Genomic DNA, 12,935 nt, shown 5'->3' with positions numbered 1-12,935 from the left:
TTGTGAGTATTGAACATTTCTGGGATGTTTTATTTCAGCTCATGAAACATGGGACCAACACTCCTTGTGTTTATATTTGTTGTTCAGTGTAGCTAGCCAGATAGTTTTACATGTAAAAAACGACCTAAAACTATTGTCGATATGAAAGGTGGTAGGCCAACTATAACCACAAATTCTTTGTGGGTAATTAGCTAGCTACCAATTCTTTGTCAGTTAGCAGCAGTCTTGGCACACTACACTGGGTATTCTAGGCAGATAAACATGCCAAAATGACTGCAGCATTTATTTAAGTATCAAGCTAAAATATTGTAGTCAGGCTACATATGTCAGGCAACTTTTCATTCAGAGTTCATTTTCTCTCGCTTCAGATCAAAACCAGCCACCATTGTTTAAAAAAAAAACCTTGAATCATTTTTTATGTCAACAATCCTGGGAATATTTCAGTTGAAGCTTGCATCGATGCTTCAAAATGTGTACAAATGAAGTACATGTCTGAGAACTGCCCTCCGTGTTTCGCATACTTTATTTTGGACTCATACTCTGACTGTTCCGTGCTCCAATTTCCATGGTTGTATGCATATTGAGAACCACCCATTATCACTGCAGCAAAAATGTTATCCAACTGGATCCACAAACTGGGTCTTACAGTAACACACAACATGGAAAACCGTCTTAATTTTACTCAAATTGACTTACTTACTACCTTTTATTTTTCTTATATATTTATTATTCCTACAAATAACATCAATGTGTAGTCAATCTGGCTCCCAAGTAAAAAATTCAATATATATACACTACCATTCAAAAGTTTGGATTCACTTAGAAATGTCCTTGTTTTTTAAAGAAAAGCACATTTTTTGTCCATTAAAATAACATCAAATTGATCAGAAACACAGTGTAGACATTGTTAATGTTGTAAACGACTATTGTAGCTGGAAACGGCAGATTTTTAAAGGAATATCTACATAGACATACAGAGGCTCATTATCAGCAACCATCACCCCTGTGTTCCAATGGTTGTGTTAGCTAATCCAAGTTTTTCATTTTAAAAGGCTAATTGATCATTAGAAAACCTTTTTGCAATTATGTCAGCACTGGTGAAAATTGTTGTTCTGATTAAAGAAGCAATAAAACTGGCCTTCTTTAGACCAGTTGAGTATCTGGAGCATCAGGATTTGTGGGTTCAATTACAGGCTCAAAATGTCCAGAAACAAAACTTTCTTCTGAAACTTGTCAGGCAATTCTTGTTCTGAGAAATGAAGGCTATTCCATGCAATAAATTGCCAAGAAACTAAAGTTATTGTACAACGCGGTGTATTACTCCCTTCACAGAACAGCACTGTCTCTAAACAGAATAGAAAGAGGAGTGGGAGGCCACGGTGCACGACTGAGAAAGAGGACAAGTACATTAGAGTGTCTAGTTTGAGAAACAGACGAGTCCTCAACTGGCAGCTTCATTAAATAGTACCCGCAAAACACCAGTCTCAACATCAACAGTGAAGAGGTGACTCCAGGATGCTGGTCTTCTAGGCAGAGTTCCTCTGTCCAGGGTCTGTGTTCTTTGCTGTCTGAGATATGGCTTTTTCTTTGAAACTCTGCCTAGAAGGCCAGCATCCTGGAGTCACCTCTTCACTGTGGGCCTCTGTACGCCTGACGTTCCACCTGCATATTGGAGAGTGGAGACAGAAGAATGGGCCTCGCCAATGCAAACAGACCATACTCTCAAATAGGTTGAACTGCTGAAGATAAGAGGAGATCTGGATGGTCAGATACATGGTCGCAGGGTAGGAAAACAACAACTCTTTATGAAGAATGCACAACAAATATGGTTGCTACTAGAACCTCAGAGGAAAAGAAGAGCAGGGTACTAAGTACTTGAGTGTGTTTACTCTCTCTAAAGTCCAACCTGAGTCAAGCATATTCATGAAACATTGGTTCTTACTGTACAATTTGCAATTAGCTATTTCTGGTTCAGCATGTTTTACAACTGATCTATTCTGAGGACTAGTGCATAGATCTAATAAGATGTGCCAGACTGGACAAGCGTATCCATGCCACATAACAGGGATGGGAGGAGGAAATCAAAAAATGAGACAGAGAGAGAAAGCAAGAGAGTAGGGTGAGAGAGGGAATGGACACAAAACATGTTGGGAGAGCAAAACAAATTACATGAAAAAGGTAGGATTTTCACATTTGAGTAATGATTTTGGACCTGTGTCCACAGTAGATAAACAACAAAAAGCCATAAAGTTCCTTTCCACTGCCTCAATTCCTCTGCCAAGTGTAAGCTTGAAGACAAACAACGAGAAGCTAGCTAAACCTCAGTTTTGGGTTGTAGCGTAGTGAAATTCTCCTCAAATATAAATGTAGTTTCTGTGAAACCAGCAAAATTGCCTGCAGTGGCTTGCAAAGGGCATTCAGTCTTTCAAGTGACTGGATAGCAGAAGGAGTATGTCATGGAGCAAAGATGGGTGAAACATTTTCAAAAGAACAGTCATTTCTAGACACTGGGAACATCATAATGGACAATTGAGCACTAGCTCTGCTTATGATGTCATAGATGCTCCTGTGTGGTCAGATGTGGTTGCTTCATAGGCAATGCAATGACTAGTGGTGAAAAGTCCATGGAAATAATGTGGGGTTCACAGCTGTATTCTGGAGTTAGTTTCAAATGACTAACAGTTCACATTAGAAGTCTAGATAGGGGTGGTCCTATCAATGCAAACCACAATTGCGATAAGGAATGCACAGATCCTCAGAACGAGACAAACAAAGGAATGCATCAAAGGATCCCTCATATGGAACTCAATGAAAGAGGAATGAAATTAAACAAGCTCGTACAGACTTTTCAAGCAACGTTGTACATGTTTATTTTGTCTGAGATTCCATTTCAGTCCCAAAAATATTTGTCTCATATAAAAGTCAAAAATAAAATGTGTTTCTTCAACGTTAGTTGATTGAGTGAACCCGCCATGTTGGCATTGCAACAAAATCCTGGATCCCGTAATCCAACCTGTCATAGGTTTAAACCGACAGAAGGGTGGCCATGGCTCTTGAAAACATGTCAACATCTATCTCACACACTACTGTCTGTGCACATCTCACGATGCAATCAGAGTCATTAAAATAGTGCTGAAAGAGCTGTGTGCTGCACCCTGGAGAAAACATGTTGGGGCCTGAAAACCTGCGACAGCTGATACAACTTTTCACACCATTATTGTCCCATAAAAAAACAGAGACAGGCTATACTTGAGGGCTAATCCTCGATCTTAGCATACTGTATAATGATGACATTAATCACGAACAGTTACACAGTAAATGGATGTTGCAACAGCACAGGAATTCACCAACATACATGGCTTTCCTTGAGGCATGAATGTATTGAATAAGTCATATCAAATTGATTTCTATTTGTCTCAAGCATTTGCTTTTTAATCAATCAATCAAATTAATCACTTTGGTATAACCAGAGATAATAGAGTACTGTACTTGAGTTTCTCATTTGCAGCCTGCTCCCTGATTGTGCATACTCTCATCATTCTACATCTGGGCAACTGTAATTTGACCCAGAATCCACTAAGTATACAAACTATAATTTGACCCAGAATGCACTAGTATACAAACAAAGACTAAAGAGGGCAGAAGTTTACCCAGGACTTTGAGGATTTAGTGTCCATAAAGGATGGTGATACATTTCCAAGAGCCAACATTCATAGTAATCCTCCTGATCTTGGTTTTATTTGTTTTGTATAACCGACAGGTTTATGGAGGTTATTTTTTCCTAAAGGCACTTTCCTGTCTGGAAAGCTGTGGATATGGACGGAAAAATATAAAGGCATAAAATGTGTGGGTCATAAGGCTGTTTGAATCCTTCCTGCAGATTTGAAGTGCAGATTAGGAGCTGGTTGAAGTGACAGATTGCATATGGTTTTCTAGGGCACATGGTCACAGGGGAAAAGGAAAGAGGTGCCCACGAGAGGCTTGTGTATATCACCATGCATACTGCATCTCCAACAGTACAGGGACCATAGAGATAAAACTAGCCATACAAAACGAGTGTTTTATCTCTATGACTGGGCCTGCTAGCTTGGCCAACAATTAGTCCCTGATGTTGGTCCGAGTGGTCGTCCCCATGCAGCACCTCTCCACACGCGCCGATCGGGGACAGGGCTGTCAACGTGAGAGCTCATTAGCACGGCCTCTTGGAAAGAAAGCTGCGACAGGCTTGGAGGGCGGCCCCAGGAGGGACGGAGACCGCCAGCATGGGTCAATGGGGGTCATGTTTCCACATCGTCTGCCGAAAACCTAATCATTATTTACTTAAGCCCAACCCTTGCTGTTAGCGCCATCTCCCCAACACCAGGTGGGTTTCTCTCTCTGTCTTTCTGTCTGTCTCGTTCTCTATCTATCTCTGGAATGGCAACAGCACATGCCATATAGATCATACGATAATGAAAGTCAAACAAATACCCCTGTGAAACTTTTTCTAATACAATGCTGTATCACCTGTCAGGAACCGTACAACATTACTGTGTGGAGTGACTGACCTGTGCCTCCCTGCCTGTTCTCTCTTGGTCTGTTTCAGTATCAGCACGTGTCAACACCTATTTAATTCTGTGGAGGGTACAGCATGTTTCATCCTCGCTCAGGGGACAAATGCTTGGCCAGTCAGAGGGCCTCCGACTCACAGCAGAAATATTTCATTCACAGACTGTCAATGCCTCCACTCCACTTGCGGACGCACCTGTGCCGTAGTCCTGAGACTTTTAATCAATCATGATTCCTATTCCTGACGCGTCACAAGAACAGTCTGTTTGGTGAACCATGACACCATGCATCCAAAGCATACATAGGGTATTATGTTTGTAGGGAGTGTCTCCTGTTAATCTGATGTCTTTTTTGTCACTTTTGGCTCCATGTGTTATGACTTCATTTCCTAAATCAAGAGCCCAGTGTTCTAGAACCCAATAGTGTGTTTGAGGAGAGGAAAGTGCTGCTATCCTATGGTCTGTCCGGAGGGTCCTACAGTGGGTGTGTTGTGGCTCCTCTCCAGTAGCAGCTGTAACCAGGCTCCCTCCACACAGGTCCAGGGTCCAATGTGTAATCCAGGCCAAGTGGTGAACTTTGGAATTGACCGTTAAGCTCCTGCGCGCCTAAATACTGGATTCAGCACCTCCCTTCAAAGGCTGTTAAGCTCCCGCTGTCTTATCTGCTCCTCTTTGAAGTACTACACTTCCATGACCATGTCTCCTGTAGCTCCACAATAGGCCTGTCAGCAAGCACAAGACTCAGGACAAGTAGTGGGTGAGAGACGAACTGACTGAACTTCAATTTGAAACTAATGTGTTACTTTTCGAGAAGAAATAACTTCAAACATTTGAAAGGATCCAGTTTCCTTCAAAGTGTGACTGGCAGCATAGCCTTAATTCCTAGGCTATTTCACAAGGAAAGTGTCACACTTGGCAATTTTCAACTACAACAAAAAGCTTGGTAGCTGCTGGCGATGACTGAACATAAAAAAACGATGACTGAACATACTAGCTAGCTAGCTAAGTCATAGTCCTTGAAATGTCACCTATCATTCAGGTGTAACCAGAGCTATATGTGTTAGCCAACATATAGTTGTTCCACTGTGCCTAAGCCCACTCTTTGACAAAATGATATCCACAAGATTACGATGTCTGGCTACAAGACTACTGGCAGCAACGACAAACCAAAAACATTTAGAAGATACATTTGCATTTGCTTTTGTTTGCGTCAACTAAAAATTCGAAAGAGCTCCAAAGATAGTCTCAAACAATGTTGGCAAACATTGCTGTTTCCCTGAATCTAGAAGGACAGTGAGGGCAAGGGGACAACACATGGATGCCCCCTGCCCTCCCCCTTATGTGATAGCACAAAAGGGGAGCATTTGCGTCACCCCACATTTATGCAGTCCATCATTCCTCCCTTTCCTGTCTCTGTTGGTAATCCAGCCCCCCAGAACTCATTCCCTCAAAGTGGAGGTCATGTGTGCTGTAATGGTACAAAATGAGCGAGGGAGCATTAGAGGGCTATTTTGCAAAAAAATAGAGGGCGATCTATGGACACCCTCCTGTCACATTCCAACACCTGTTTCAAATGGGCTTACTCTTTTGATTTACACAATAAACACTGGATTCCTTTGCAATTACTAAAACTTCTTGCCCTACTATTTATACCCTACAGCTGTTTTCCAGCATTGGATTGGCTTATGACAGAACATCATTTTATTTGTTTTATTTTTTACATGCATGTTTGTTTTTGCCAGACCCAAATCCTGGCTTAACAGACCTTCAGAAAGGTTGCCGTGTTTAGATATAGATTTCACACACATTACACAGTCAAGGCTGCACTACGCATCCATAATTCTATGTTTAATAGAACATTCTTTACTAAAATCAGAATAGAATATAGAAAATGTAACACTGAACTCTGAACCAACAGTACATAGTATCCAAGTCCACAAGAGCTTGAGTCTAGAGCTTGAGACCAGTGAACAAGTGAGCCAATCAAAGTGAGGCCCAGCGACACCAGACATGATGAATGGCTCTCTAGATTTACACAGTCGCTGGCTACATCTTCACTCGGTAAAAGGCTTGAAGAATGGTCCATTGGGTTCCAAGAATTTACTTCTGTTCGAGTACAGTGGATACAGAGGCCTAGCACCAGGCCCTCCATGCCTATACTCCATGCCTGTCTGAAAAAGACTGTCTCTACCTCTGGCAGGTCGCCAAGAATCTTCAGAATGGAGGCTTAATACCCCGCGGGCTGACAGCTGCATGGATTAGCTCCCCTTGCCTGCTGTCATTGACGCCCCCTGTATTGTGCCTTTCCCTGTAAAAGTGGCACCAGATTTAGGAAGGATGGTAGGGAGGGGAGAGGGAGGGGGATAACATTCTAAAGTCAAGTCAGGTGCTTCTGCTTTTGAAGTCCTGGTGACAGGCACAAGTGCTGTGTGGCTGGCGGTATACAATATTTATATGGTATAAATAGTATATAATCAGTCTGATACTATCTCTGACTATCACTGGGCTGACTGATAATAAAAGAGAACTCTGCCCCTTGCTCACCTGAGAGCTACTTGTCTTTTTCATTAAGTGCCACATTGTCTTTGATGCCGGAGTAATGCAAAGAACATGCCAGGTTCTGCAATTCTCTTCCTGTCTAGTACATCTAGGGTATTGTGTTTAGTCACAAAATAATTGGGGGGGAAAAGAAACCCCAGGACAAAAACGACAAAAACATTTGAGAAATGATTTAACCATGGTACTGCTCATAAAATGAAATACGGCACCAACAGTAGCGGGCCTATATATTTTAAGTCTACCACACTCACTGGTATACCTAACAATCACTCTCTTCCCCCCTTCCCCCTCCTCTTAACCTCTAGGGCCCAGGCTGGCCCTCATTTGACCCCAGCAAAACTCACTGAGGCTGTCATGACAACCGTCTCAAGAGACCGGTTGTATTTGTGGTGAGTTGGAGCCTGGCAACTGCTTGAATGCCCCAAATCCTTGATGACAAGGAGAGTGTCAGGGAAAGTGATGACGAACCATAGCCAGGTCCCTATCTGAACATATATCTACATGACACCAGCTTTGTGGTTGGCTTCTGATGCACTGTGGATCACCTCCAGTTGTTACCCTACATCAAACGTCAAGATGGAACATTTAAAGGTAGACTCAGTGAAGTGACTTTGCCACGAGCAGCACCACAGATATTGAGATGAGTGAGATGCAAGGGTTCACTTCACGCTGTTCACAGTGTGGTAGCCAGGGTACCAAAACAGCTGAGAAGTTGAGCCTATGCTGTTTACTTTCTGCATCTATGTCATATCATTGAGGCTACCTTCCATTAATGTACTTAGTTGCAAATCTGCTACATAGAGAGGAATATTATACGCCTTATACATGTATAGGGCCTTGTAAAATCAGTTTTATTTTTTGCTTGATTCCGTTTTGTTTTCCCTGTGTTCCAGTTTCACCGTTTAGTTTTTCCAGGTTCCCGTTTTCCCCTTTTTTCCTTCAGGTTTTGGCTCTCAAAATGACACTTTCTAAGTCGACAACAATGCTTAAACATCAGGAGACCACTTTTGAGGTCTGGGAGAAAAGAAAAAAAAATGTTGATTTTTGGGTGTAGTTACCCTTTAATTCCAGTGTGCACCTAGCAAGAGACTGTTGTTTAGCTGTGTTTTTGTAGCACACATGTGATGGTAGAGTTTTCAAAACAAATACCCACTGGATAATCATGATATCATTCTGCCATGTAAGCATAGGCTACTTTGTAGTTAACATTTAATTTAGACGGTTTTTGAGAGCCTTTCCATCTACCAGAAGACTTTCATTAGCATCATCGCTAACGGCTGCACAAAGGGGTAGACTCTCACCCACCGCACATGCACATAGAGAGGGAATTATCGCTGTCTCTTACAGAAAGTTGCAGGAAATACGAATCACTGATGCATTCGGTTCATGCTTTATGATAAACTTGGCCAAATGAACACATTTTCAATACATTTAGTTTATTCCTACTAAGTTTAATACATTTTTGATTATTGTTGAATTCCGTTTTAATGTATGGATTTGGTGATTCCATCCGCGTTCTTCTTATAATAAAACATTATAAAGGCTTAAACATGGTTATAACAAGTAATACAGCATTATACCGCTCTACTTTATGTAAAGTGTTACTAACTATAATAACAACTTCCTTAGTATAGCACCTTCTGACACGCAACACAAAATTATTTACATATAGTACAAAAATGAAAAAAATCATTTTGCCAAGGTTTGCAAAGTAAGGATAAATATGTTCCAGTAAACCTAACAATTGTTTATCCCTGCAATAAAGTTTGTAAATGCTGAGATTCACCCTAAACTGAAATGTTAAAAAATATATATATATTTTACCTTTCTTTAACTAGGCAAGTCAGTTAAGAACAAATTCTTATTTACGATGACAGCCTAGGAACAGTGGGTTAACTGCCTTGATCAGGGGAAGAACGACAGATTTTTACATTGTCAGCTCAGGGATTTGATCTAGCAACCTGTCGGTTACTGGCCCAACATTCTAACCTGACAGGGTGTAGCATAATTAAAAGCATAATGCCACAAATATACATCAGGTGTGACAGTAAATTACACGTCAAAATATATTTCTACTATTTATTGCAAAATGTCAGACAGATTGCTTTTCTTTTTCTTTCTCCTTACACTCTCACCTGTCTATCTCATCCTCAGGGATTCTTGGAGATGTTATGGCAATCTCTTTTGAAGAGCTAAGATAAACACTAAGATAAAAGTTAAAGGTTTAAGGTCAAACTCTCAAATAAAAATAGAGATATTTTGTAGTTGGACAAACATGACTTAGGAGCTGGCCATAAAGATAGTAGCAATGAAAATTGTCGCTCACAATGTCTCAACCAACCATTGCCAGGCGACTGTGCCAGGACTCAACGATAGGTCAAAGTTGGATAGGTGGTTTTGCTAAATAAAATGAACCTACACTGGAGTATGAGAACCTACACACAGCCTGTTTCTATTTCAAACAGAAGAGGAGATAAAGTTTTAGGAAACAGAATGGCTTTGAGTCAAGCAAGGCTCAACATGAGAAATTGGAGTATAGACTATACAGAAAGACATGCTAAACAAAAGTAAACGTTTGCTGTTCAGATAAGAGGAAAACGTTCATAGAAGTGCATATTAACAAGAGACATTAATGACCATACAGAGATGGATTGTTTTAAATTCTGGTTCTGAAAATAATGCATTTTAAAAGCTGCAGAGAGACATTTCATAATCCTACACTCAATTTATTTAATACCCCTTTGCACTCCGATAATCTTTTCACTTCAAACTCAATTCCATAATTCATTCTATATTCCAAAACACCTAACATATGATTTCTTTCATGTTTTCAAACTTTCAAACCTGACTTTCAAGCATTTACCTAACCTTAGCATATTTACAACTTTCTGGGGGCAAAGAAAATGCACGAATAATGCAGAATCCAACTGGTACACGGGATGTTGAGAAATAGAATGGAATATTCACACTGATTCATTTACACAATGATTCAATTTTGAAGCGACAATGTGATAAAAATGTCAAGTTAATTCCACAAATAGGGGCAAAAACTAACAAATGCCAGCATTATGACATGTGCAGTGTTAAAGCACCTGTCAAGACAACATAACGAGGTCTCATAGACATTCAGAATTGATAGGAGCGGTCTATCGCTGCATTTGAAGCTAATGTCTGACTAGTACTACTAAAACGAGACATTAACATTTGCTGTATTGTCAGATGTCGAATATGAGAGGAAAATGTATTTGTGAAACAACCATGGCAATATGAAAGTGCACGGTGTTAATATGGTTACCGTGTCATTAATGGTATGTTTGTAGTGGTAGCTACAACGTAAATATTTAAGGGTCATAATCTGAAATTGAACCATTCAGATACATTTTCCATGGATTGCACGGGTGAGCAATTAAAGCTATCATTACTTTATTTACTCCCCTTTTCCACCACACATTTCAAATGCAAAACCATTCCATGATTTCACTAAAATGATAGATGTCCAACCGTGGCTGTAGAGGGCGAAAACCACTGAGAGCTTTTTCATGTTTTTCCTTGTGTATTTGTGGAGGCCCTCACACCTAGCACAAAGCTAGAACACTGTTTGACACACTAATATAGAAGGAGCAGCTTAGAAAATGTAGCAGATTTTTTGTTGTTGCTGTAAATTCATATAGATGTTTGTATTTCTTTATTTCCTTGTCAGAAATTACAGTGTCCCTGCTGGTGTTTTTTCAGCTTTATGTCATTTGTTCCTATAGGTACTGGTGTAGACTTACCAGTGTCATAGGGGATAGTGTGTAGGTAGGGAACAATTTGCAGCATGACCACAGGTCACAGGACCACACAACTTGTGAAGAACTAGTAGGCCAGCAGTGAACAAAGCCCCTATGTATCTCTTAGATTAAACACAACATAAACAACACTATCAGACGGGGCCCTATACTAATAATAGTATAGCTAAGAGGATAATAATATGTTCTGACATTATTTGAGGATGGGCAGATAGCCTATGTCACAAAAAAAGTGTTGTGCTTTTAACTTAAAATGCATTATTCATAAGCACTTCTGCCAGGGAGGCAGAGTATGAATTATACATAGGCCCACTAAGAGGAGAACATATCATGTGCATTTTGAAACCTCATCTCTGGTCCTCAAAAAGTTTGCTCGTGAGTTTGTTAAATGAAAATAACATCACTCAGGTGGATGTGTGCCTGCCATGTGGGGAGTGAATTCATAGCCTAGTTTACTACCAGAATTATCAGTCAGATCAGTGAAGCTAAAATGAGATGATAGATAACATAATAAATGCCCCATCATCAGGAAAGTTGGCACATTTGAAAATGTGGGGGCTGAGGAAATGTCAGAGCATGTGGTATCATTTGCCATAATTTGATCATGTTGAGGGAGGCTGATGGGGCAAAACCTAAGGTTGAACCCCATCTTTGAAAGCTTAATAATGCCTTTATAACCTTTCCATAATGGTTTTATAGATGCTTCATGTCATTCATAAGCGGCATATACATGTTATAAGGATGGTAAGGGTTTTGCCACATTTGTCAAAGCAATACACGTAGGTTTACACCTTCTTTATAACAACATTTCTATTGTATGATGATTTACAAATTATTTCTGATGATATGAATATTTGATGAGTTATACATAAGCTTTATAAGTATAGCGTAGCTTATGCTCTAACTGCGACTGAAGATGTCAAAGGCCAATATGGACTACAATGGGGTTGAAAGAAAAGTAACTAGCCTAGTTTTGCAGACAAGAATGGGACTTTACCCGTGACAAAAGGTGCTCTAAACAGAAATGAATAACAAACTCACTTGCAGTGCAGGTATGCTCAGTCGGCGTCGTCGCGAGACAGTAGATGTCACATTCTGTGGCGTTGTTTAGCCTTCCGAAAATGATAACGTTTGAAATCTGCCTCCAAACTAATAGTAGAAAATGTGTATAGCCGTAGGCAATGTAAACGTGTAATACTGCTTCACGTAGACCCACTGCTTGGTAAGGTTTCGCAAGTTGTCAAAAAGTTTGCTTCATGCAGAGAGCACTTTTCCTCAAATTACATGCATGGAAACTACGTGATGCTTTAGAAATCTCTCACGTTTTCATTTAAGTCATCGTCCCCTGAAAACTCCGGAATGACAAATCCAGGCATAGACAAATCCAGGATATATTAACACTTAAAATAGCAAAATAGTCTGGCAGGTGTTAGGCTCTATGCGTTTGTTCTTCCTCCACCGCTATCTGAGCTCTAGTGTTCAAGCCGCTTGTCCCATTCTTGCTACCTCTCAAGCCAACCGTGTCACAGTTAATTAACTACCTCAGTGCCAGTCAGAGTGAAACTGTAGAACTGGCCATTTTTCCCCTCTAGCAAGACCAACGTGAGACGCTCTTTCTGTCCTGTTTTTATTTGCATTTCAAAACTAAACTATATTGAATTTTTTTTAAATCAAATCTGTACAAGATGGGTAATCAGAAAAGACAACTTAATCCAGATAAATCAAAATGTGAATTACTGCCTTATAGGAATAAGCAGACTTTTTAATTGACCACATGATGTACATGATAATTGTAATGTTAATAGGCCTAACAAACAATTGAAATAGGTAGCCTACCAGTTCCCTATTTTTTTTAAAGCATGTATGTTTAGCAAACACTCCTAAGTAATTCACAGGGCCTCTCATCAACGTGGAGTCTGTTGTCCCTTCTTAAGGAGTTTAGATGGATTTGACAATGAGGGAGAAAGGGAGGAATGAGAGAGGCCCCTGAGTTCATGCTGTGCAATTCAAGAAAGATGTTGCTGCTGTCATTGTTCATTTG

At 40.2% G+C, this 12,935-nt stretch overlaps 1 protein-coding gene across 2 annotated transcripts in view; it reads right to left on the bottom strand.

The window, feature by feature from the left end:
• LOC118359745 (semaphorin-3F-like) overlaps positions 1-12,391 on the bottom strand; it is a 48,585-nt gene extending 36,194 nt beyond the window's left edge. For both annotated transcript variants that reach the window (XM_035738422.2, XM_035738423.2), the window contains exon 1: positions 11,936-12,391. The gene's annotated coding sequence lies outside the window, so the exon portion shown is untranslated. The remainder of the gene's footprint in view (positions 1-11,935) is intronic.
• Between the last annotated feature and the right edge of the window lie 544 nt (positions 12,392-12,935).

The sequence above is a fragment of the Oncorhynchus keta genome, chromosome 27 (assembly GCF_023373465.1).
Source record: "Oncorhynchus keta strain PuntledgeMale-10-30-2019 chromosome 27, Oket_V2, whole genome shotgun sequence".
Lineage (NCBI taxonomy): Eukaryota > Metazoa > Chordata > Actinopteri > Salmoniformes > Salmonidae > Oncorhynchus > Oncorhynchus keta.
The sequence above is the reverse complement of the archived record's forward strand: the minus strand, read 5'-3'. Positions and strand labels throughout refer to the sequence as shown.